This window comes from Neolamprologus multifasciatus, chromosome 5 (genome assembly GCF_963576455.1).
Source record: "Neolamprologus multifasciatus chromosome 5, fNeoMul1.2, whole genome shotgun sequence".
NCBI classification, from domain to species: Eukaryota; Metazoa; Chordata; class Actinopteri; order Cichliformes; family Cichlidae; genus Neolamprologus; species Neolamprologus multifasciatus.
In genome coordinates this window covers 30374687-30399968 of record NC_140443.1, presented here as the reverse complement: position 1 = coordinate 30399968, position 25282 = coordinate 30374687, and the positions used below count along the sequence as shown (strand labels likewise).

General features: G+C 39.6%; 1 protein-coding gene across 1 annotated transcript in view; it reads right to left on the bottom strand.

Annotated features, from left to right (window-relative positions):
- The window catches only part of LOC146519079 (caM kinase-like vesicle-associated protein), a 42552-nt gene extending 17769 nt beyond the window's left edge, over nt 1-24783 (bottom strand). The window contains exon 1 of the mRNA XM_085159267.1: nt 24260-24783. The gene's annotated coding sequence lies outside the window, so the exon portion shown is untranslated. The remainder of the gene's footprint in view (nt 1-24259) is intronic.
- Between the last annotated feature and the right edge of the window lie 499 nt (nt 24784-25282).

Here is a 25282-nt window from a genome sequence, read left to right as displayed (position 1 = left end):
CCAAGATGGAAACCAGTTCAAAGGTATTTTACAGTATACAGTTCAAGCCGCATTAATTGAGTGGCATATGAGTGCATTCATAAAAGAACTTCTCCAAAACTCACTTGGAAGAGCATCAGCAACATCATCGCTCTGCCTCATTACTGCACTGCACAAGACTTACATCTTCTTTTTTCATTTTGATTAAGGGAAATGAATTCTTAGAAATGTTGACCAAAAAAAAAAGTTTGCATGCTATGTCTCTGGGGCTTTTTACTGCACTAATTAAAATTGCAAGGCGGCGTATAAATCTTGCTGTTTCAACCTTTAGAGAGCTAGCTGAAGAACATGGACGAGAGAGCTCTATAACAAGAGGAGGGAGGCAGGGTAATAACAGCAGACAGGGAACACACGGAGGGACTGGAAGTTGCATTAATCCGCAGCATGTGTAGAGCAGGGTTAGAATAAAAAGATAGTGGCAAAGGTTTTAAAAAGCCGGCGAATTCACAATTGAATTAATTATTCATGGCTGGCAGTCTCATTTTCCACAGTGTGTCTCACTGGGCCTGTGATCCGTGTGTTTCTTGTATCGAGGAATCTCTGTGTCCTGGGGCACTTGCTAAACAGTGTGCTAGGAGCAGAAGCATGGCAGGTCTGGCAGTACAGTAATAATTACAAGCCTTCTCTACTCAGCCCTCTTTTAATCCTAGTTCAGTACACAATACTGCTCACGGTGTCTGCATCAGTCTCACACAGGGCCAGTCTCTCCACTACACCTCTCGTTTGTTTGCGTAGCATCACAGAGGAATGAAAAGTTTTTGAGGGTTTATTGAAGGCCCTGGATCCTAATCACTCCGTCGCCTTTAAAGTAGAGATGGACCGATCCGATATCACCTATCGTTATCGGTCGGATACTGACGTAAATTACTGGATCGGATATCGGAGAGAAATAAAAAATGAAATCCGATCCATTAAATATCAAAAAAGCACCTCACAAAACTTGCGACACGGCGTAACTCGGCTCATAACAGTAGCACGTCGGAGCAGTGTGCTCACGTGATAGAGCGGCTGTGTGTATTTGGAGCCTCAAACCAGCATTTCATCTCCGAGGAAGTTATCGCAGAGAGAAGTAAAGCAAGTGTGTAAGTTCATCTCTGAATGTTTGTAAAGCATTCCCAAGTTAAACTTAACAACCGATATATGTTGCGACTGCCTCTCTCTCTCTCTCTCCTGCTGCTACTTCAATCATGAAACTGATCAATGATCAGCTGATCAGCTTTTCTGTTGAGAGTCCGTCTCTCTTCTTTGTTTTTGGCCCACTTTACACCAGAAAGAGGAAACCAGCGGCTGAACAACAGCAGCACTTTTAACCTTGATAAGCTGTTGTTAATTAATATTACTTTCTACACCAGGATCCTTTTCTACGTAGCTGACGGCTGGTAACTGTGCAGGGGCGGATCTTTTAGCCAGGGGGGCTGATAGGGCATTAACAGGGAAAAGGGGGCACAAAGACATACTTTTCTTTCTCATTCTTATTTGAATTGTTTAACTTTTAATAAATAATTATCTGAATCTCACACCCAAAGTTTTAATCTGATGTAAAATGTATAGAAGTCCATTACTGTATATAGTAACTGTTATACCCTAAGCTATACTACTTTTTCCTTTGGGAAGATACCATCTGTACAGTCTGCAATTCTGTTGAAGAAAGATGTTGAATCTATTTAATTATTCTTGAAAAATAATTTATTTCTGTGCAATTTTTTTCACACTGCATCAAATTAAAGTTGATTACATCGATTAAGCATCATGAGGTGGGGGGTGGTTCCCTATTTATTTTTTGCTGGGAGTTTGCAACCCTATTAGTTAGGTTGCTTAATATTTCTGCTAAGTACTCTTTAAAATACCAGAATAGGGAGGATGGAGTAGGTTTAAGTTTATTAGATTGATCAGTATGAGTGGGTGCAGTGTATTTTTTACATACAGGTATAACAGAATAGCTTTAGTGTTGTTGTTTATTTAAACCTGAGTATGAAATTATACAAAATGCAGCAAGATATAAAAAAAAGAAACAGTTTTATTGATTAAAAAACACACTATATCGGATTCATATCAGTATCGGCAGATATCCAAATTTAAGATATCGGTATCGGACATAAAAAAGTGGTATCGTGCCATCTCTACTTTAAAGAATAGGTGACGATGTGCTTTCATTCATTCAAAACAAAAGCTGTGCATCTGACTCACACTGCTGCACTCTTCTCTGAATGAGAACACTTTGCAGCAGCTTCATCAGCACAAGAGTAAGTGCACTTTTGCACTTCACTTCCTTCCCACTTCCTTCTGTCATCCTGTGCCATCGCTCTCTCGCAGCCACGCTTCATGGCGAAACACTTTAAGCAAACAACAGCACGAGCTTAACTTCGCACCTTACGAGAGTCACATGACAAATCAGAGTACAGTTGCTTCTTATGGCAGCTTCTAGAGAGGAAGTGAGACAACAGGACTGTGTCACATACAGCAAAGAGTCACAGTTATATGGTCAATGTATTTCCAACCCTTCCAGGACCGGCAAACAACCCTTTTTACATCTGATGCCCACCATGTACAAAAGAAGCACATCCATCATTACACAGTATAGACCATTTTGTTGTTGTTGAATACAAAAGAAACTGTTATACTCATGATACATGTTCATTTACAAGTGTGATAAACTTTTGAAGTGTACTCAGTGAAAACTATAAAGGATTTTTAAATAGGCCAGCTTTGAATTAAAAGTAATTTAACCATATTTCCCTAAAAAGTGGGAACCTATTTAGAATGTACTTAGAATTAGAGATGGCACGATACCACTTTTGTATGTCCGATACCGATATCTTAAATTTGGATATCTGCCGATACTGATATGAATCCGATATAGTGTGTTTTTTAATCAATAAAACTGTTTTTTTTTAATATCTTGCTGCATTTTGTATAAGTTCATATTCAGATATAAATAAACAACAACACTAAAGCTATTCTGTTATACCTGTATGTAAAAAATACACTGCACCCAAAATATTTTAGTAGTATAGCTTACTAGGGTATATTAGACTTAACGGTTACTATATACATTAATGGACTTCTATATATTTTACATAAGATTAAAACTTTGGGTGTAAGATTCAAATAATCATTTATTAAAAGCCAGACATTTTAAATGAAAATAAGAAAGAAAAGTATGTCTTTGTGCCCCCTTTTCCCTGTTAATGCCCTATCGGCCCCCCTGGCTAAACTAAAGATCCGCCCCTGCACAGTTACCAGCCGTCAGCTACGTAGAAAAAGATCCTGGTGTAGAAAGTAATATTAAATAAATTCTAACAACAGCTTATCAAGGTTAAAAGTGCTGCTGTTGTTCAGCCGCTGGTTTCCTCTTTCTGGTGTAAAGTGGGCCAAAAACAAAGAAGAGAGACGGACTCTCGATAGAAAAGCCGATCAGCTGATCATTAATCAGTTTCATGATTGAAGTAGCAGCAGGAGAGGGAGGGAGAGAAGAGGCAGTCGCTCCATATATCGGTTGTTAAGCTTAACGTGGGAATGCTTTACAAACATTCAGAGATGAACTTACACAGTTGCTTTACTTCTCTCTGGGATAACTTCCTCGGAGATGAAATGCTGGTTTGGTAGAGGCTACAAATACGCACAGCAGCTCTATCACGTGATGCATACTGCTCCGACATGGTACGGTTATGAGCCGAGTTACGCCGTGACACAAGTTTTGTGAGGTGCTTTTTTGATATTTAATGGATCGGATTACATTTTTTATTTCTCTCCGATATCCAATCCAGTAATTTACATCAGTATCAGACCGATACCGATACATAATATCGGATCGGTCCAGCTCTACTTAGAATGCAATACCTATTTTACTATATTTACAGTCTGTACAGTGATGTGCATACTACAGTAAGGTTTGAGCCAGCCCTCATTTCTTTATTTTTTGTTAGGACAATGGGAAATAGGTGGAGCACTTCATTAAAATGTGCAAACATTCAAGGAAATGCAGCATATAGGCCAAAAACAGCTTGGACAGTTCTAAAAAGCTTGAAAGTCAATATTAGGCATGACCACTTTTATTCTTCAGCAGAGCCTGAACTCTCTAAGACAGTTTTCTTGTCAGTGCATTAAGTAGCTTTCAGGAATAGTTCGTCGAGCCTCTTGAAGAACACACAAAGCTCTTCTTTGGATGCTGACTTCAATAATGATCAGGTTCAGGTTCTGGGGAGGCCATCCATGATTAATAGTGTTTTATTGTATTTTTTTTTTTTTTTTTACATTGGCAGTGTGTTTGAGATCATTCAAGAATGTTAAATGAATTAGTTGCATATCAGATGCTTTCCACATGGTAAATCAAAAGATTCTGTGTTCATAATTCCATCAATTTCGATCTCCAACACCACCCGGGTGAAATGCCTCCCCAAACCATGACAGAGCCTCCAGCACGTTTTGTTGAAGGCTGTAGACACTCAATGTGGTAACTCTCTCCAGACCTCCTCCGTACATATTTATAACAAGTTGAACCAAAAACTTCAAATTTGGATGTGTTGCTGCCACAACTTTTCAGTCAAGTTCTTGTGTAATTTGGTATATCTCACATTTTCCCCCTTGTTCACCTCATTTGAATGGTTCTTTGCAGCCACCTTTTGCAGGCCATTTCAGTAGCCTTAATCTTGACCTATAAAAAATGGACTGGTAAAAAAGAGCCAAAGACAAACAAGCTTCAGAAACCCTGAAAAACTGTTGCTCAAGACCACTTTTTAAAAATTATAAGAAACTCTGACTCCTTTGGAACAAATTATAATGAAATGAGGGGGTGGCTCAAGACTTTTGTATATGTTATATATATATGCTATATATTCAACTAGAAAATGTAGAACTAGCACTCTTGCAGGTGCAGTTTCTCTAGTGAAACTAGCTCAATGAAACTGCAAAGTAGTGAGAGTTGTGTTGATGGCAGCTGTTCCAATAAGGCATACAGCTAAAAATGCTGATAAAAGCTGATAAAACTGATTATATCTCTATTATGCGTATGTAAATGACAAAGAGTTAGATATCATACATAAAAGATTTAACTACTATATCTACGTCCTACTGAGAGGATCAAACTATATTATTAGAAATGCAAATGGCCACTTTTGACGTCCAATATGAGTGTCCATGGGTACTTTAGTGCAGACACTGCAGTACATATATATGCACAATAGTCTTCAGGTAACATGGCTCATAAGCACATTCCCTATGGACAGAGTGCGTGAGAAACAATGTTAGCTTGTTTTTTATGAAACAGCTGCAGACAATCCAATCTGAAGGAGAATACTTTGTTTGTATATATATGAGTGCATACCTGAATACACGCCTGCCATTGTGCAATGCACAGTGAAACCATATAGTGCGATGCTCTATGAGAATTTGTGTCCTTTCGGATTTCCAATGGAGACAGCCACAATTTCTAATTTTAGCCCAAGAAATGTCTCTGCTGTCAACACTCCTGTATGTCACCTGTAATTCAATACACAAAAGTATTGTGATTGTAACAAATCACAACATATTGTATGTGTTCTCCGGCTGTACTCTTTGTAGATACACATCAAAGATTATATGAAGAATACAAGTTTGGGGAGAATTTAAGGTTGAAAGGCTAATGCAAGAGTCTTAGCAATACTATCACAAATAATTGGTGATGTCTAACATTGGTGCAGAAAACAGATGTGCCTGAGTATGCACACAAATCTGCACAAAGTAGATTCACAAGAAGATGCGACAGTCAGGGACAGTTTTGACTACCAATTCATTTCCAAAATAACTATAAAGATACTGGCTGTCGCCCATGCTAGCCCTCAGCCTTCTAGTAAATGCACTTATGATATACATATTAAAATCTTAGGCGCCATCTTTCTTGAGTTATCGTGTTCATAAGGTTTTCAGAAAACATGACTTTTGACATTGATCATCAAGATTTGGACTCGTCCAAGATTTTTAGTAGATGTTCCCATGGCATCATTTTGAAACTCGGTGTCCATGCCTGGTGATGTGACAGCAATACCCCATTAGACTTTTATGGCTGACGGGTCACAGTGGAAGGAATTAAGAACCCTAACGTGATTTGTCTCGGGGGGCAACAGCCTATTTTTGAAAGGGTTTCCAGTCCAGCCACTTGGTATCTGATGCAAAACCTCTTGCAAGATTTTCATTGAACCAAAACCTGCTAAAACATCAGTCGTCAGTAAAACTAAAGTCATTAATAGGAGAACGAATGTAAACCAAAACACTCCCAGTACCAAAGACGTTGCCTGCAGATGTCAGCATATTCATATATATTTAAACACACATTCATGTAAGCACTTTTTTCTACCTACCTAAGCACTTTCTAACATTCCCGACACTCACTAACACTCCGATGGATTCACTGAGGGCAACTTGTTTTGCCTTGACAAGGATACTTGTCTTGTCCAAACATACTTCACCATCCAGACTGGAGTAAACAAGGAACTGATCCACCGACCTTCTGACTGGCAGAAGCTGTACTCTACCTCCTGACTCCTGCACCCTTAAAGATATCATAAGCTATGATTGCTGTATGATTTCCATTAAAACAAAAGTTATACCACTTAAATTATTTATTAGAGGATAATCATCCATCAATCCATCCATCCATAATCATGCAAAAGTTAAATTACATGAGATTAATAATCATGACTGCCAATTCCAAACAAATTAACTTTAATAAAGCTGTAGTGCCTTTTGGAGACTCATTGGGAGATTTCTCCTCTCCTCAACTTCTCCTCTACAACACCCAAGTCTTTACTGAGCCAAGCTCATTAACTGCTTTGCTCCTGCAAGCTGCTTCATGGGACAGACACTTTAATTGCTACCCATAAAATCGACATTACATGAAAAATATCATCTAGAAGCAGTGATAAATAAAGTGGACTTGTTTTTAATGTCGAGCTAACACTAATTGAAAGTCCCTTTAGAGTGCTGACTGTGAAATTAACAGAGCAAAAGAGACACAAATTATGAACAGTAAATTTATGATAGGACATGAATAAAACTGACCGGACGAGACTGTAAATTGGTCACATTTAGAGCAAACAACTGTTAAAAAAGAAGAAGAAGAAGAAGAAAGAAAAGAAAGAAAACAGTGGAAAAAAAATAACTTTCTATGACAAACACAGCAAAAAATCAACCTCAGGCTGATATTCATGACATTTCTTTTTCTACATAATATTGTTTTGTTTGGCAACATAAAAGGTAGATTAAAGTCACAATGAAGCCACAATTAAATAGCATTTTATTAACACAGCCAGGTAGTCAGATATATGTTTCATAACGCTGCTCCTGCTACCTGGCTTCCTTCAAAAAAAGGAGAATGTTGATCAGTTATGAGAGACTTCTTAAAAACCTCTTAAAAATAGCAATTCCTTTTCTTGAAGTTGGATATGTAACAGATCAAATTAGCTGAATGAAAAACTGCTATTTCTTTGGCCCAGCACCCAACACACTGTATGCCCCGTCTTACTCTCATAGTCTCAAGATCCATCAAGTCATCACCAGGAGCGACAGCCGCCCCTGACTCTAATCTCATCCTTTTGCTAAATCTACTTTCACCTGTCTTCAGAAAGAAGAAATGCTAAAACCAAGAATGTCAGTACTTTATGAACTCTAGGAGTTCCAGCAGCTGATTTGTTTTTCCATCAAAACTGAAGCTTTTTATAAAAAAATAAAATAAAACTTCAGTTTTAGCCTGTATACAGTATAACAAGATGGTGCATACAGTCCATGGAAAGACAGTAAAGACATGCATATATAAGCACCCTGCCTGGGGCAGCACAGACAGAAGTGAAGATACATCTGCAGGAATTAAAAAATGCTTCTAAATGACTGGATAATTTTCTCTTAACCTGAGGCTTAATGAATCTGCCTGATAAATTGACAAGAGGGGGGAAATAAAGAGAAGTGTGGGGAGAAATATGAGCAGCTGAATCGGTGCAGCGCTGAGCAGCCCTGAGTTCATTCAAAGGCGAGACTTAAAGCTAATGCCTGTACAGTTCCACATTAAAGACATAGGAGTCCAACAAGAAAAATCTTTTTGTCCTACTTTACTAACAGCTCTTCAAGGCTAACCACCAGAAATCTATTTAATATCTGCTTAGACATTTCACTAAAGACTCAAACCGTCAATCTCATCATAGTACAAAAGGAAGAGTAAGGGGGATCACCAAACTCATTAAGGGTGATCTTTTAGGAACCAAGCCTTCCAGTTCAAGACAAATGTGCAAACGCAAATTAGCCTGGAGCTCTCCAGTTCAGTTTCAATTTCCAAGGGGTTTTCATCAACAGACAAAGACTAAAATACTCCTACATACAACTTTATTAATGCACTGTGCTACAATCCTGGACTGTACTGCTGGCATGTCTCTGTGACTGATATCATGGTCTTGATAAAAAGGGGGAAAAGCCCAATATTTCTTTTTGTCTTATTTTTTTTCAATCCAATTCTTTCCTGCACCACCCCGTGTCCTCTCACAATCTGCTGTTTCCTCTACTCAGTGTAAGGCGAGTAGTTTGGGTCTAATGCTCTCATTAGTTCCTGCTCTATCTCTGCATAGAATTGCATGCTGGCTTCATCTTTTATTCTCTGTTCTCATTCAGTTTGAACAGCCCTGTTCTCCCATCTGGGAGCAGAGGATTCTTTTCCTCCCATTATATCATCCTTTCACTGAACTGGATAAACTGTAAATAGGAAGTTTAGAGCCTCTGACGGGGGATGGGGAGTGCTGATGCTCCTCCTGCTACACCCAGAGCCTGATGGTTAAAACAAGGATGATCTGGAGGCTTTTGTGTGAAGTCCTGCACATGTGAAACTGAATGCTACATGACAGCGTGTTGCTCAAAGGCAACACATGTGATGAGGATATGGGAATCTGCGTGATTTAGAGTCATTATTATGAATTTGATGACAAAATATCATCAATCCACAGAGAGTGCAGACACTGACATTAAAATATGCTCCTTAAAAATACATAAAGATCACATACCATCGTGATAATATATAGATATATAGATATATGGCAACATGATATATAGAAGCATGCTAAAAATAATACTGTATACAGCTGCAAAACAGGGCTAGGCTGCGAAGTGTTTGAATGCATCTGAGCAGTATGGATTTGCATCTAACTGCCATAAATCAGCTCTGCTGAAATAGATTTAGGTATTCAGCTAAAAAAAAGTGAGTCAGCAAAAACAGGAATGCTGCAGTGGGAAGTTTAACGCTGTTGTGTAAAGGAAAGCAATCTCATAGGTGTGAAATCGACGTGGCTCACTCATTTTCAGCAGGAAACCATCATCAAATCAGCACACACTGCAGTATAACGGATGAAAACCAACCCAGCGATAATGATTCAGTCTCATAAACAGGCCTCCCTCATTCTTCTAGAATTAACCAGTTTTAGATTTTGTTAGCTCTCCCTCCAAGTCCAGCCTTAAAAGCCATCCACGTCTTCATTTAAATTCTCTTTAATTTGGAGAGAGCAAATAAAACTCAACAGCATAAAGAGACTTTGTGGTCAGGGCACCATGCCGCTGCTTGTTAGAAGTGTGCTACTAGGTTCTTGGAGGGAATAGAAACTGATGGGGATGAGTGTTACAGAACTGTTGTTTTCTGAGGCTTTGGTGTGAAATCAAAGAGAAGCTTCTAACGCTCGCTGCTTTGGAGAAAAGCCTAGAAATGGAACGGGGATATTATATCAGTTAATGATGACTATCTACAGCAAAACTCCTGCAGGGAGATGTTAAGTACAGTAAGGACAGTCAGAGCATATCATTACATGAACTCTAAATGTTTACCACCTGAAATGGAATACACACACAGTTAAGGTTTGAGGTTTTATTTCAGTCACGAACCATAAACCTTTTTCCCTTTATTGTCACACAGATGAACCTGCCAAATTTTTAAAAATCATCTGGTTACAAAAGAAATAACTGTTCCAGTTTTCCTTCATTATTTAGGCTCAGAGTCAGTCAGCAGAGCACACTAGCTTTCACTAGTTTGACATTGCTTTTATTTGAGACACAAAAACAAGAGGACAGGAAGACAGATTTTGGCAGGGTGCTGTTGCTTTGATGATTCAGCTCAAAATGAACTCTTTGCCAAATTGTCTGCTTGCTTTGTAACAATGTTTAGCTGGGTTGTGCATGTCATCCACATGGATGCCAGGACCCAAGCAGTATTTTGCATTGTGACAACAATACATGAATGCTGTCACGGTCCTGGGTCGGTGACCCAGTGTTTTGAGTTTCTTGTGTTTCTGAGTTTTTGTATTATGCTTTTAGTTCTTTGTTGCCCCAGTTTATTCTATAGTCTAGTGTCTTAATCTGGCCTTCTTGTATTCTGTTTAGTTCTCCGAGTATTAAGTAGCTGCCCTCTGTGTCTCTTTGTTGTTGTTCTCTGGGTTTCTTAGTTGCTCTGTCTCCCCTACTCTAGTTTGCGTCTGTGCTACTTCCTGTTTTACTTTGAAGGTCTGTGTCACATGTGAGTGTATCCTACTTTGCTCCCTTGTCTCGTCAGTTCTGATTTCTCCCAGCTGTGCTCCCCTTCTGTGTCTCATTCCCCTCGTTATTTCCCAGTGTATTTGAGCCCTGTGTTTCTCTGTGTCAGTGTCGTGATCTCCCTCATGCTGCGTGTGAGTCTCCCGGTGTACATTATAATTAGCTTTTCGCAGTTTAGTTTTGTATTGTTTGTGATCTGTTTTCCAGCAATAAATCTGTGCTTTTGAGTTCAAGTTCTGTCCCCGTGAGTTTGCGTCTGGGTCCAATTCCTGCCTGCCACACAGCCGAAACATGACAAATATATTCCCTTGCTGCATGTTCTAAGGGTACTGTTGTTGTCTGGCATCCACATCCAGAGAATCTATAGCAAACGACTGATTTAGGAATGATCATTGATGTTTTTGAAGACTTGTGAATCAAATACAAATACGTGTGCACCAAAAGGAAACAATATTGATCAGTATCAGTCACAGTATCAGTTCCACTGTTCATACATAATTCAGTTAGAAATGGTTCATGGCCTACACATTTTAAGCATTTATGGTTTACAGCTATAAAGATGATAGGGGGCTGGTGATTTCATGATGATATCTTGTAAGAAATTATATACCATCCAGTATAGCTACATGTAAACGTACCTATAAATGTATAAATTATGAGTGCAAGAATTTTAACAATGCATAAATTCCACAGTCAGTGCTATAAGGAATAATATGTGGTTAATTAGCCAAAGAAATGAGAAACGCTGTGTGGGAGTGTGTAGCTCAACTCACAGTTTAAAGGAGTGTAGGTTTCAACAGATGCTGATACATTTTTTTAGGGTAATTAAGGTAATGTTAACCCTCTACAGTCTGAACCATGAAATAATTGCTAGAGAATTCAAATTTTTTGAAAATGAGTGTTTAGTGAACCTTCTAATGAAATAATTACGATTCATATGTTATTGCTTGCAAGAAAACAAATGAGACCTTCACCTGGAGCACAACACGAATGGACGGACAACAGACGCGTGGCCATTTAATAATGATTAAAATCAATATACCTGGCAGCTACGATAGTTTTGTGCACAGACAGGCAAAACCGTTATAACAAAAATGAAATAAGATCATTATTGTCCAGATAGCAAAAACTGTTTCTTAAAATTTCCTTTTAAAAAATCTTTACACTGATTTACATCTGGAATCCAGGAATCATCCAGGCAGCTCAAGGCAGAGGCCTTATTAGTATGCATGTACAGTACTTTGTTATGACAGTCACACACTGTACACCCAACAAAACTATGCACAAAGGAAAGCATGACTTTTTCAAACAGGCTGGTCTATGTGTACTTTCTGGTGGACAGTAGATTTTTCAGAATGGAGCTTGTGAGGATAATTTATCTCTACTGAAGATAAAAAGCGGGAAAGTTGTTCTTGCTCAGCAGTTATAAAAAAAAAAATGGCACGAGGGCCTAAGTGGCAAATTTGTTAAAGAGAGTTAGTAAATTACCACAAATTCAATAATTAGATCCGACATTGCTGCAGTCATAAATATGCAGAATGTCTGCCGAGGTCTTTAAAACATTGCCACAGAGCAGATTAATTCAACCTTCATGTCCTATTTGAGAGAAATCGCCTTTATCCTTGTGTAAAGACTGTTTGTTAAAAAGCTTTTCTGCAGAGTCAGTAATCACTAGTGCAATGTAAACTAGGGATAATAACATTTTTGTCTTTGTCTGTAAAATATCAAAGATCCAGTTCGTAACACAGAAACCTACATACAGTGTAGTGTCTAAGTAAGTAGGTCGTTTTTGCAATGTATACCACGGCGTCATCATATTTACCAGCTATTCTCTCTGGGGGGGCAGCAGGATGAGGAATGCTTAATCTCCCTTGACAGAATGTTCATGAAAATTAGGATGGTGTCACTGCTGTATGCTTTTGGATGCTTAAAAAGAGAGGCAGGCTTGCACTGAACTTGTAGCTGCTTTACAAATGGCAGCTGAGTGGAGCAGCTACATTTCTCACTGTGCGCAGGTAAGCAGATGTTTGAGACACCGACTTTAAGAGAATTCAGTTGCAAACAGAATCACAGTGCTGTGGCTTACAAGTTCCACAAGAGCTTAAGAGCAGTCTCCATGGTTACATAGTACTCACATGGGTGAAATGGAACAAGAGCTCGATCTGTAAGAGATGACATATTCACGGTGGAGAAAGAACTTTGCCTTCTGGAGGGAACACACTCTAACACCTCAGACTGGGTGTTGAGACCCACCATATGGACCCAGTGAGGGATGATGAGCTGTGTCTCATATGGCCTTGATAGCCCCGGTGGAGTCGCGCCTGCCCACCAGCCCAGGCCCACCTGGTCCTTGGCAGAGCCAAAAGCAAAAGTCATTCTCTGCTGGCGATACTTCCTGTTGCACACAGACAAGCGCTGAGCCACCCAAGAAACGTCATTCAGTTTGTATTTCCGCCAATGCTTAAATTGTTCTAGGCATTCATGCATGTTTCACACCCACAGTGTGATCACATTTGTCCTTCTGAAAGGAGACGAGAGTGCGCTCCAACCACGTCAGATCCAGCACAGCACTCCAACTTAGCCTTACTTATTTTATTGTATGTACCAACGGATGACCCAAAAAAGGAAGTTCATTAGATCAAACATATCTGGAAAAACCTTGTTAATTTAAGCAGATTCCTCTTCCATTCTGTGTACACAAAAGTCTGCAGGTCTTGAAATGTGGAATTTCTGCACAGCATATTGATACAAAGCAACACAATGAGCAGTTAATTCACACCACGTTTTATTCATTTAACCTTTTATTCATTGTTGTTAAGTATTTGCTTCAATTTAACAATTCATAAAGTAAATGATCGCATTCCTTTTATTAGCAAAAACCCATTCTTAAAATTTTCATTCATGAAGTGAGGCAGAGACTGAGCGAATAGCTGCTAAGAAACCACTACTAAGGAAAAGCAGCAAGCAGAAGAGATTTGTTTGGGCCAAGAAACACAAGACATGAACATTAGACCAGTGGAAATCTGTGCTTTGGTCTGATGAATCTGAATTTGAGATGTTAGGTTCCATCCGCCGTGTTTTTGTGTGACACAGAAAAGGTGGACGGATGGCCTCTACATGCATGGATGTGTGATAGTGTGGTAGAAAGGCTGGCTAGCACAGCATCCTGCAGCAATATGCCATCCCATCTGGTTTTTGTTTAGTTGGATCATCATTTATTTTTTTAACAGGAAAATGACCCCAAAGACACCTGCAGGCTGTGTAAGGGCTATTTGACCAAGAAGGATAGTGATGGATCGTCACATGACTTGGCCTCCACAGTCACCTGACCTAAACCCAACCGAGATGGTGTGGGATGAGACGGATTGCAGAGTGAAGGCAAAAGGGCCAACAAGTGCTCAGCATTTCTGGGAACTCCTTCAAGGCTGTTGGAAAACCATTTCAGGTGACGACCTCATGTGTTTCTGTTAGAGGAGTTAACCTGTGGAATAGTTATGACAGTGATTTAAAAAGGTGTAGTTCATTTTCCTTGTTTAAAAATATGTTTAAAAATAGAGTATTAGAAAAATATATATATCAAGAATGAAAAGAGCAGAAAAAAAACAAAAACAAAAAACAAAAAAACCTCTTGATTCTTTTGCTTTGATGTAGTTACTTACTAAGGTGGAAAGTTTTCTGTTTTTTTGTTTTTTTCTTGTTTGTTTGTTTTGTTTTTGCTTTGTTTGCCTTCTCTCACCCCAACCGGTCGCAGCAGATGGCCGCCCCTCCCTGAGCCTGGTTCTGCCGGAGGTTTCTTCCTGTTAAAAGGGAGTTTTTCCTTCCCACTGTCGCCAAAGTGCTTGCTCATAGGGGGTCATATGATTGTTGGGCTTTTCTCTGTATCTATGAAGCGCCTTGAGGCGACATTTGTTGTGATTTGGCGCTATATAAATGAAATTGAATTGAATTTTATTATTTGCTTCGAGCCCTGTGTACAGGAGCTGCATGCTAAAAGATCTTTTGTTAAAAGGGTTGGCGTAATAAGCAAATGCAGCCAATACCTTTTGATTAGCCTTGTCTCATGCTTTCTTGCTTTGTGGTAAATCTTTGTTCTGTCTTCACTGAGATATTTGAATGCTAATCAATAAAAACATATCACTCAAAGCTCATCGAGAGAATGCCGAGAGTGTGCAAAGCAGTAATCAAAGCAAAGGGTGGTTATTTTAAAGAATCTAAAATATAAAACATGTTTAGAGTTATTTCACACTTTTTTGTTTACTACATAATTCCATATGTGTTCATTCATAGTTTTGATGCCTTCAGTGAGAATCAATGTAAATAGTCATACAAATAAAAATAAAGAAAAACCATTAAATGAGAATGTGTGTCCAAACCTTTGACTAGTAGTGTATATATATCGATAGGCTCATTATAGTAAGATAATAACTTAACTTGGTTAAAGCCTTGTTTACCCAACACTGTCACTAACAATGTCTTCATTGTATTTAATGTTAAATAAGAAGAGATTTTTGCCAAATACACTGAACACATATGCACACACAGACGGAGTAAATCTGTAACCTATGAGCTGATGATACAGTAACATAGTGCAACACACTTACTGGCTCAGAGGAGTCCTCTGTAAATGACTGGAAAAGCACTACTTCTACATGTGCTGGTTAAAAAAGCCTCCTGTCTATTGCATTTGAAATTGATGGCACAACGTTAATTATAAGCAGATATAAACACATAACGCCAACTATGGGAAAGCAGCAGCACACTAATGCTTTGTTACCTTGTATTGCAATTTTAATAACTTGCCTACTGAAGTAGAGCAGACTCGATAACGCTCATGTAATGTGACTAAAAGCTTCTGAAGAGTTGCAAAAAAGGCCCTTGAGGTTAAAACACTTCTTCATCCGGTGGCACTTTTTTGAACATGTACGGCAGATTTGAGTATTCTCGTTGCTGTTGCTATGTATCAGAGTCCTTTAAAAGGATGCATGCTTCTTGACATGTGGCTCTCTTTTAATAATGCTCTCATGACGACAATGTTCCTGGCAGAAACAACATGCAACTGTTGAGGCACAACAAAGCCAGTCTGAAGGGACTGATTCATTTAACTCTATGATGGTTGGTGGCAAGTGAATGTATACGAATGTGTGCTGGGAAAACAGGAGCGGGTACACTAAAAACCCATGGGGTCAGTCCTCCTATGCTCGCTTGTCCTTTTTTGGTATAAGTTAAGAAGAACAGGCTAACTGCAAAAAAAACCTTAGAAATGGTGCTTCTTTACCTCCCACGTGAATGAAGAAAGCCTACCTCTGAGGCCTTTCTCCAGTCAGTAGTAGCTGTCTGTACCTAAATATACTTTCCTCTCTTTTCTTGCTTGGTCCAGGCAGTGATACAGTTAATCTCCTCTCTGTGTGCTGCTGCGCTCTATAAGAAGAGAATGAAAGGGAGAGAAGCGTATATACACGCTGAGAAAACAAGCAGGGAGGAGTGGCGAGGGGCCAGGTGACTAAGAACATGTGACACGGGGGTCATTGCGGTGGGAGGCAGTGAGATGAATGACTGAGGTGTGAATCCGAATTGCTAATGGAGGCATCCACCCCCACCAACCCCTCTCTTCCTGAAGTCTGCGATTAGCTCATCTCCAGCCTAATGTCAGGCTACGGGGCTTCATCTTTTGAGCCAGGCGTTTGAATATTCCTGTTTTAATGTGAGAATCTGCAAAATTTCCAGATCTTCTCTGTGGTATTTGTTTATGCAACAGAGAAAACGAGATAAAGTGCATACATGGAAATTGTTCATTTCTGCTTTTCACGGGCTGTTTTGATGTACGACCATTTTGCTTTATGTAAAATCTGAAACGCTTCCTTTTCACACTTCAGCAGCTAATCTGACCATTCACTCTGCCTGTTGTTAGTTGCCTTGGTTACACAGTCAGTGTGGCATCATAGTACAGTACCGATCCTGCTCAATGCAGAGAAGCGCACTGAGCAGAAGGGTGTGTGTTGCACGCTGCATATTACTAAAATTGGAAGACTTTTTTTTTTTTCATCGTTTGGATGTCCAAGACATTTGTTTTATGTCACCAAACAGCGAGTAGAGATAAAATATTCATGTACATTACAGCGCAGATAAGTGCTTCTGTTGTTGCCTTTCGTGCAAGAAGAGCAGGAACAGTTGTTTTGAATGATTTTTTTTATTAGATCTGCTCATTCAAGTCTACCACCTGCTCCCTCGGCTCAGTTTCCCTCCTCCCTTATCTGTAGTCGAGTGGGATTCATTCAATGTGAGACTTCTACTTCTTATTAAAGAAGAAGGTTGTCAAATTAGCAAAGGATACAAATTTGCTCAGATATGGGGCAGACTGAGACAAAACTACTGTCTGAAATCTTGGAATATGGCTGAATCCATCAGGATGTTATAATACAACAACATGTATGAAGGATAGATGGGTCTTTTGCAGTGATGATCTTAGAACTATCACCTAAACGTGCAGTCCTGTTTGGCATATCGAAACTTATTGTTGAGTTCGGCTCATTGTTTACCTAAACACACTGTTTTGGGCCATTGTTAGCAGTCCTACTGTTCCACTGTTCACATCTAAATTTAGATTTACTTTAAACTTTTAAATGGAAAAACAAATATCGAATTGTAGCGGGAAATAAACATAAACACAAGACCACAAGATCAACCCAAACCAATCTAATACCAGAGAAAGAGAGCTGACTCCAGCTGGGATATGTGCTGCAAAGCCAGCAAGTTCGGGATATCCTGGGTTTTACTCAACCCAAAATTCACAATCCCATTAAGCGGTGTCATGAGGGTGTTGTCAACTCTGTTTGTGAACCCAGGTGTTCTGAATCTAACTGTGAGAGGTGAAAGAGGCAAGTGTAGCTGTGTATTTCTCTCAAGAACTCAAAGCTATATGCTGCATACAAAGCAACGAGAGAAAACTGGCAAACTGTTCCATCAATAGGGCACAAGGGGAGCATCTAACAATAATTACACTTGTGTATTCCAGTGATTAAATATGTTGCTTTGATATATTCTTGTAGTGCGTAAGTCAGTTTTAGCCTCATTCTTTGTGCTGGAATCCTGACAGTATTAAATGATCCTGGGAGCATAATATATAGTCATAATTCAAAACAGTATGAAGGCTTACTTGCAGGTCTTATAGTGTCAACAAATGCAAGGCTTTAAAGCTCTAATCGCTCTGTCTTTTAGGATTATATCACCATACAAAGACCTTTAGAGCAATGAAATGGCAGCTGCCGATGCTGAGAATTTCTTTCTTTTATATAAGATAAGTAGGCGCTCATCTGGGAAGGACACTTTTTTTTGTATTTTTTGTAAGAGCCCCTCTCACAATCTGTCCACCGTGCTTCACTGGATCTTCTATGCAAGGCGGTGCTTTTATATGCATTGATATAAATCACTGCATGATATAAATCATCTCGAAGATAACTTTTCTTGAGAAGGTTGTGTCGTCTTAAACACTCTGAGAATAAGGATAACAAGGTTAATAAGGATATCAGCCGTTAGATGACTTTCTGTTTTGCTTCTAAAAGTAAAAAGCTTGACTCCACCCACACAAGATAGGCAAACATGTACATTTAGCACCTAAAAAGAGTGCTAATTTCCTCAATAGATCAGAAGTAAGAGAGGTGATAGTGGGCTTTTTTAGTGGTTTTAGGTTTCTGTTCTGTAACCTCCTTTTATAGTCCTGAACTATCACTTGAGCATCACCCCAAGCTTTTGGCTTTGGCCCTCTGCTTCTGGGGTCCTGTTTTTCAGGCCCTCCTCTCCTGTGGTTCATTATACAGCTTTTTATGAAGTCGCGTAACAGCTTGGTGTCAACTGTTTGCTTTAGCGTTCTCTCTCAAGGTGACATCTGGTCAGTGTTGTGTTCACAACCAGTTTCCAGGGCCCCCAAAGTGGTCAACAACCCCTCAGATAACCCAGGTTTAATGCTCTGTTTTATTGAGGCAATAAAGATAATGGCAGCTACATACAACTAGCCAATGCCAAGCTATTTAAACAACAATTACAAATCAGAATCCTACTTCCATTTGGAAATTACTGATTTGAGAATATACAATGAGACAATAGTGATTAAGCCTGCAGTTCACGTATGATTGAAGTTGCCTCCTTTAGAAAAAACAAAATCCTTGCCCTCCTTTAACATTTCTGATTTAATTGCACACTGTCTTAAAAGCTGCCAGCTCTATCACCGAGCCTTTCCTCCCCATTCTCCTCTTTTCTGCCAGAAGCCAAAGCCGCAGTGTTGCTCTTCTGAAAACGGCAAACTGACAAATCTGAGCTTGTCATCTCGCTTGAAATCCAGTGCGAAGTCAGAAAACACACACAGACAATACAGCCTGCTCGAGCTGAAATACGCCTCCGTTTGAAGGTGTCTAAAAAATACTTTCTATCCCTCAGGCTGAAGTCCTGAATCAGGACTCTCATTAAGTCCTGATTCAGGGGGCAACTCAAGGCACATCTCTGCCCGCATGACCATGGTGACAAACGACCAGAGCGCCATTGATTGTAGTCACACAACAGCCCTGATGTATTCAGGTCCTGTCATACAACTTTAATGAAAACAGATTGCCCCTGTCCTTCAACTGTGCAACATGCAACAGGGACCAGAGCCACACGTAAGACAGTATTAAAAGAGACAGAAAAACCAATAACATTCCTCATGCGCAGAACACAACAAACATGAAAGTGCTTCATTTTTTTGTCCCAGATAATAATCTTGTTACATCGACAGTAGTTTTTTTATTTAACTGATTTCGGAAATTAAAAGGAAATATCGCTAGAAATTTCAACACATTTCATCAGCGTTTTGTTCTATAGGGCAGAAACATACTGCAAACATGCACTGATGTGCAAAAATGTCAATGTCTAAATTTTCTTTAGACCCTCAAATATTAATGGAAACAACACTTTGTTTCAAGATGCAACACCACAAATCCACATCGCTTTAATCCCCCTTTTTCTTCTCACTACTGTGAATGAGAAAATAACAGAGCAGGCAAAGTAGGGTGACAAACTGCCAATGACAGCAATAGGTAGCCTGTTACTTCTAATGCAGTGTGAAAAAGAGGAGATGTGCCAGATCAGGACCACACCAACGTCACTGCCTGATTTTTGCATAAGCAACTCACTTGCGGATGAATCTGTCGGACAACGGCAGAGCAAATCAATCCTGAGGTGAAATATTAATCTGCTTCAATTTAAAATTCCCCTTTAAAATTTCTATTTGTGGATGGCCTGGCAGGGTGGCTCTTTGAAGCTTCGTGGTGCTGTGGTAACCCTTTCTCTAAAGATGAGGTTTGAGGATAGAAACAACTCCTTCCTGCGTGATTTCCACATGGACACACACTCTCAATTTATAAGGCCCTTAATTGTTTCCTCTCCGTAAACAGAGCCGGCAGCGTGACATGTTACAACACAACCACGCTCCGTGTCTTTCCCTGGTACGACCCATAATGACTCATGTCAACAACTTGTCCCAAGTGCCTGCAGAGAAGAAACCAGCCTAATAAGAAAGCAGCGGTGAGAGACTGACAATCCACAGCTGATCTGCTCTGCAGAGCGTGCACTGGCATCTTTCTTTTTTTCTTTTCCCATCAGCTTCCGCCTCCCTCACAACACCAAATTACAAAACACGTTGCAGTAAATAAGCGGAGCTGCAATACTAAGGAGAGAAACAAACAAAGCATCTTAAAAAAGTAAAGGTGAGAGTAAACAATGATCCATGGGAGGCACTGCACAGTCAGTGGTGTGTGGAAGTTGAAACATGGACAAAAATAGTTTCCTGATACATATTGCATGTGCAACTACAGCCTGTAACTCAGTGCTGTGGAGGTATCATTATACTGAACAACTCTTGAGGCGTGCAGATGTCAGAGCCTATTTTACAGCCTCTGAAAACTTGATCTCTGATATTAGGCTAGGATCTCACAAGTAAAAAGACATTAGCTGAGGCAGATTTCACAAAATAGTTTAAGTTCCATTTATTTATTTATTTTTTTAAATAAACTCATCTAATGCATATCATTAGAGCTCTGTGGGTGTGGATTCATTGGATTTCACTGATTGTATATGAAAGATGGACGTAACTACTGTGACTTTTAAAGCCTTGGTCAGAGTAACTTGTAATCGTTGCATCTTAGTTTCTGAAGCCAGTCAAACCAGTCTGGACTCCAACATCATGTCATATGTAGCAAGACTTGAAGAGATCAGGGAAGAGGTCTTTTGTGAGGAGTCTCTCACTGATTAGTAAGAATGTACTGAGTTCACTTTTCACAGAATGTCCATCTTTCATACAGAGTCTATGTGAAAAAGAAAAAGAATATAATTAGATTCTAAATACTGGATTGATGCACAAAGAGGTTTTTTTTGCATCTGCGTTTTCAAACAGTCGCCCAACTTCAAACTGGATGGAAGGACAGAGAAAAAAAATACATGAAATATCCCGTGTGATTAAAAACAGAGGATGATGCTCAGTGCAGCTGACAGTCCACCTGACTGATTTTATATTTTATTGATTTTATACATCGGTGCACAATGCCAGACGCTGACTGTTGCATGCCACTCGTGAAAGTGATGATGGTCAATTCCACAGATGTATTTTCTTCTTCTGCTTTTATCAGCCTCCCAATGTCTAATAATAAATCAGTAATAACATTTATTATTATAACTGCTATGAGGTGTTTTAACAGTCAGAGGATGATCTGGAAGGCTGTTTGTATTGAAAATGCATTACTATAGGAGCTCTACCGTAGGAGCTTACAAGGATTCTGACAGTCAACCAGTAATGTATGCATACACTGTATGCTCAGTGTACTCATTTTAAATGCAACCTCCCTCTCTGTCACAAACGTGAGCGTCTTCTCTTTCATGTTGAGATTAGCAGCTTAATGTTAGATGCTGCATTGCGTGAGTGCTTAACAGCTGCCACAGGTATCACTGCAGGATTTTTTACTATAGTATCCCCCTTATTTTCCTCTCACTCACTTGTCACAGCGGGGTATTGATTCACTGTAAATGGAGTGCTACAAGCACGGATACAGCAGCCGCTGTGCACTTAGTCTCTGACTTGGTGGTATCACTTATTCCTGCTTGGCCGCTTGAGTCATGTGAGGCCAGCTTCGACTTCAATTTGATGGGCGGACAGGAGCCACAGCAAAATTAGGAAAGCCGTCAAATGAAGCATATTAATTTAAACAGGGCACCCTGAATCAGAGATAATAGCGGCAGCATTTGACGTACGTGGAAGTGGAAGTCAGCATGATTTATTTTGTTTACAGTATATGGTTTACTGTGAGCATCACATCATATTTGCATGGCACCACATTTATGAAACTAAGGGTCTGCAGGCTGTTTGGAAATGGTTTCTAATGAGCAACAATGCATCATGCAATTTAATTTTCTCTCTGCTGAAATGTAGCATTTAATATGTTTGGCATGCTTATTAAGTCTGGAAAAATATATTTTTTAAGTGAAATAAACAGTTTAAATGGTAAAAATGTGTATCTACGAGGCATACCTCACATCTGTGTTATGTAAAGTCAATACAACAGTCAGCCTCTGCAGTGGCTGAGTATCCACATGCCTTTTGATTCCGCTCTTCAAAAGGAGAGACCGCACTCACACGCTACAGTCCTCATGAAAACAGCCCGTCCCATCTCTTATTACTTTATCTCTAACCCTGCCACACTCGGTGGATGTTTCTTCTGACTTAAGTCATTAAACTCCCCTCGCCCACTATGTTTATTTTCTCACAACACTGAAAACAATGTAATGAAAAATACCACACTGGGAGCATCTGTATAAGCAGCACAGCCTCCTCCAAAATGAGCAAACTCCTCTGCTCCTCCTCATCACTGCATCACTGTTTCCACTTGTTAGAGCAGAAAAGAAATGCTATATATATATGATAATCTCACCGGTCCTCTGTGTGATATCTCCCTGCAGTACATACCAATTTATGTACCAATATTGTGGCTCACTCTGTGTTCAGATCTACACACAGTACAGGTGCTCAGCACAACTCAGCTTTTTATGTTGGTCTTGCACATTAGTGGCTCTCAGCGGTCCCACAAAAAATTTAATGAGCACAAATAAACTATCTCAGAGACAAAGGATACAGTGTAATATTACATAATTGAATGTGCTGCAGTACTTTGAGAAAAAGCACAGATCTGAATGAGCAAACCTCGTGAAAGTGATCCCACAGCTACTTCTACAGACCAGGGGAACCAGCTCTGCTCTTCTCCCAATTATTTCTATTAATTAGCAATGTTACTGTTGTCCTCGTAGATAAACCAACAATAACAGATTCGTACATTTGCATTTGCCTTTTTCAAAACAGTCACCGCACCTTCCACATCTATATTGTGCCAGAAGCTCACGCAGAGTCAAGAGCAGTTGCAATGCAAAGTTGGAGCAGCTCTCTCCCCAGAGATCTAATTGTGTACAAATTGCGAGGCTAGGTGGTAATCTGCTGCACTTTCCTGCTGCTACTGGGGCCACATGGGGTTAAGCGGAGGTCTGGACCTCTTCTGGGACTAAACAAATCATTACATACAGCTCACCAGTGCATCACCCTTCTTAAAGTACCTTAAGGACATGAGTTAATGATAAATGGCATGACTCTATCATGGAAATGCTGTAGTATTTATTTTCCTATGTAATTCTGAGTGTGACTCAATCATCTGGCAAGGGTACGGCTTCTATCCATTGCTAGCTGTTCATGAGAGATCCTGATTTCAGCATAAAAAATAAAAAAAATTAAAGATTTCCAACAAAACTAAACTTAACTGAATTAATACAAAGGTCATCAGTGCAATTTAGTGGTTTAAATTACCACTACCTAAAACATTTGCCCCTCATGACATATGTGAGGCATAATGAAAAACATGTCATTAAAACTTTTTGTTGATTAATTTGACCCGATTTGACCCGAACACGACAGGAAGGTTAAGTCATTTTTTTACATTCACATCTGGAAGTTTTCATCTGCTTCTGAGCAATGACAAAATGACTTAAGGTAAACCTCATTCAACAGCAGCTCTGACATGTCACCGTTTGCCAGCTTTTTTTTCCCCAGGGTGAAAGTTTGCTCTGCGGCGTGGCAATCGTCAGCACGGATCGTTTTATGATTTAATTTATCTGGGTGGTGTGAGAGCATCTCCTGCACGTTCAGCATCAGCACGTACTGTGCATGTGTTTGTTCATGGGAGCCAGTGAAGATAGAGTGCTGTAATAAACTCTGGGAATAGAAACTAGAGTGAAACTTGCTGTTAAGAATAAATAAATAATTAAACAAGGATTAGAGGTGTTAAGGATTCCGGTTCATTCTTCTATATTCTTATTATTGGCGGACTTCGTTACATATTCAAATCCAGCTTTTTTGTGGATGCGATCACTAATGAAAAAGTGGTAATGATGTCACATAACTTTATATATATATATATATATATATATATATATATATATATATGTAGTCAAAATCGTCAGGTTGCAATAGTCAGTTCATTCAGCACATTCTTCAGAACAAATCCAAATGTTTGGGTTTACTAAACAGATCGATAAAATAAAGCCTGTACGTGGTCGCTTTTTTTTTTCTCTTTCCCATTCCTAAATGTGGACGGCTATTCAGAAAAGAAAAAAAAACACCACAACTTACCTTGACTCCAAATTCCGCCACTAAACGTAGGATCCAGTGCCTGTCAAAGTCGAGTCTGTCCTCACTCCCCACTCCTATTACACTTTACGTCCCTGTGAAGTTCAGAGAAATAAAAAGTACTTCTACAGCCGATTCTAGCGCTCCTGCAGCCTGTGGTACTGTACCATCTGTTGTGCCCGTGTGCGTCGAGATCTGCACGGAGAGCAGGAGAGGAGATAGGAGGAGAAAGGAGGGGAGGAGGGGAGAAAAGGGAGCGAAGGGTCCGGAGCGCACGGCACAGCGAATAGGACACAGTGGGTACGGAGGAGGAGGGGGGGGGGGCGCAGAGACAGGAGTTAATCTCAGATATACTGATAAAACTAAGAAAAGCGGAAAGAAAAGAAGTAAATTAAAAGAAAAAAAAAGTGATTTTAGGGTTAACGGATTCAGCGAGTTGAGATGTAGCTTTCAGATAGGCTCACTCCGTAGTAACCTCGAGTGATTGATTGACACATAAAAGCGGCGTGAACGTATTATGCGTGTGTAAGTTTGCTACCAGCAACTGTGTTAACAAACTTAGCCGTCAGAACGGAAGGGAACGCCGGGTGTGGGTGATGTAATGACACGAATAGAAAAAAAAAAAGACTCTGGCCGATGTGCTGGCAGCAAATCAGAGCCATGAAGCTTCTGCTATGGCTCAGTGTGATGGACTGATTTACCTTGATCTACCGAGTACGGAAACAACACTGACAGATTTAATGATCTTTTTTAGTGCATCACTTAAATACAGATTCAATCAGTTTATTTTGTAAAAGCCTTCTTAATTAATGTTCCAGTGCCTCCTTTCAGACTCCACACCGTTTAGGTGAAGTAAACTCATTCGTACCATCGTTTGTTTGCTTGTTTCTTGTTCTCTGTTAAAATGTTTTCTCCTTTTTTTCTTCTTCCTTCTTTCTTTTTTGAAAGAGAGGTGTTGATCCTACTGTGAGGTTACAGGTTGACTTTTTTACAATCAACAAATGCACTTCATTGAGACCTGCATTT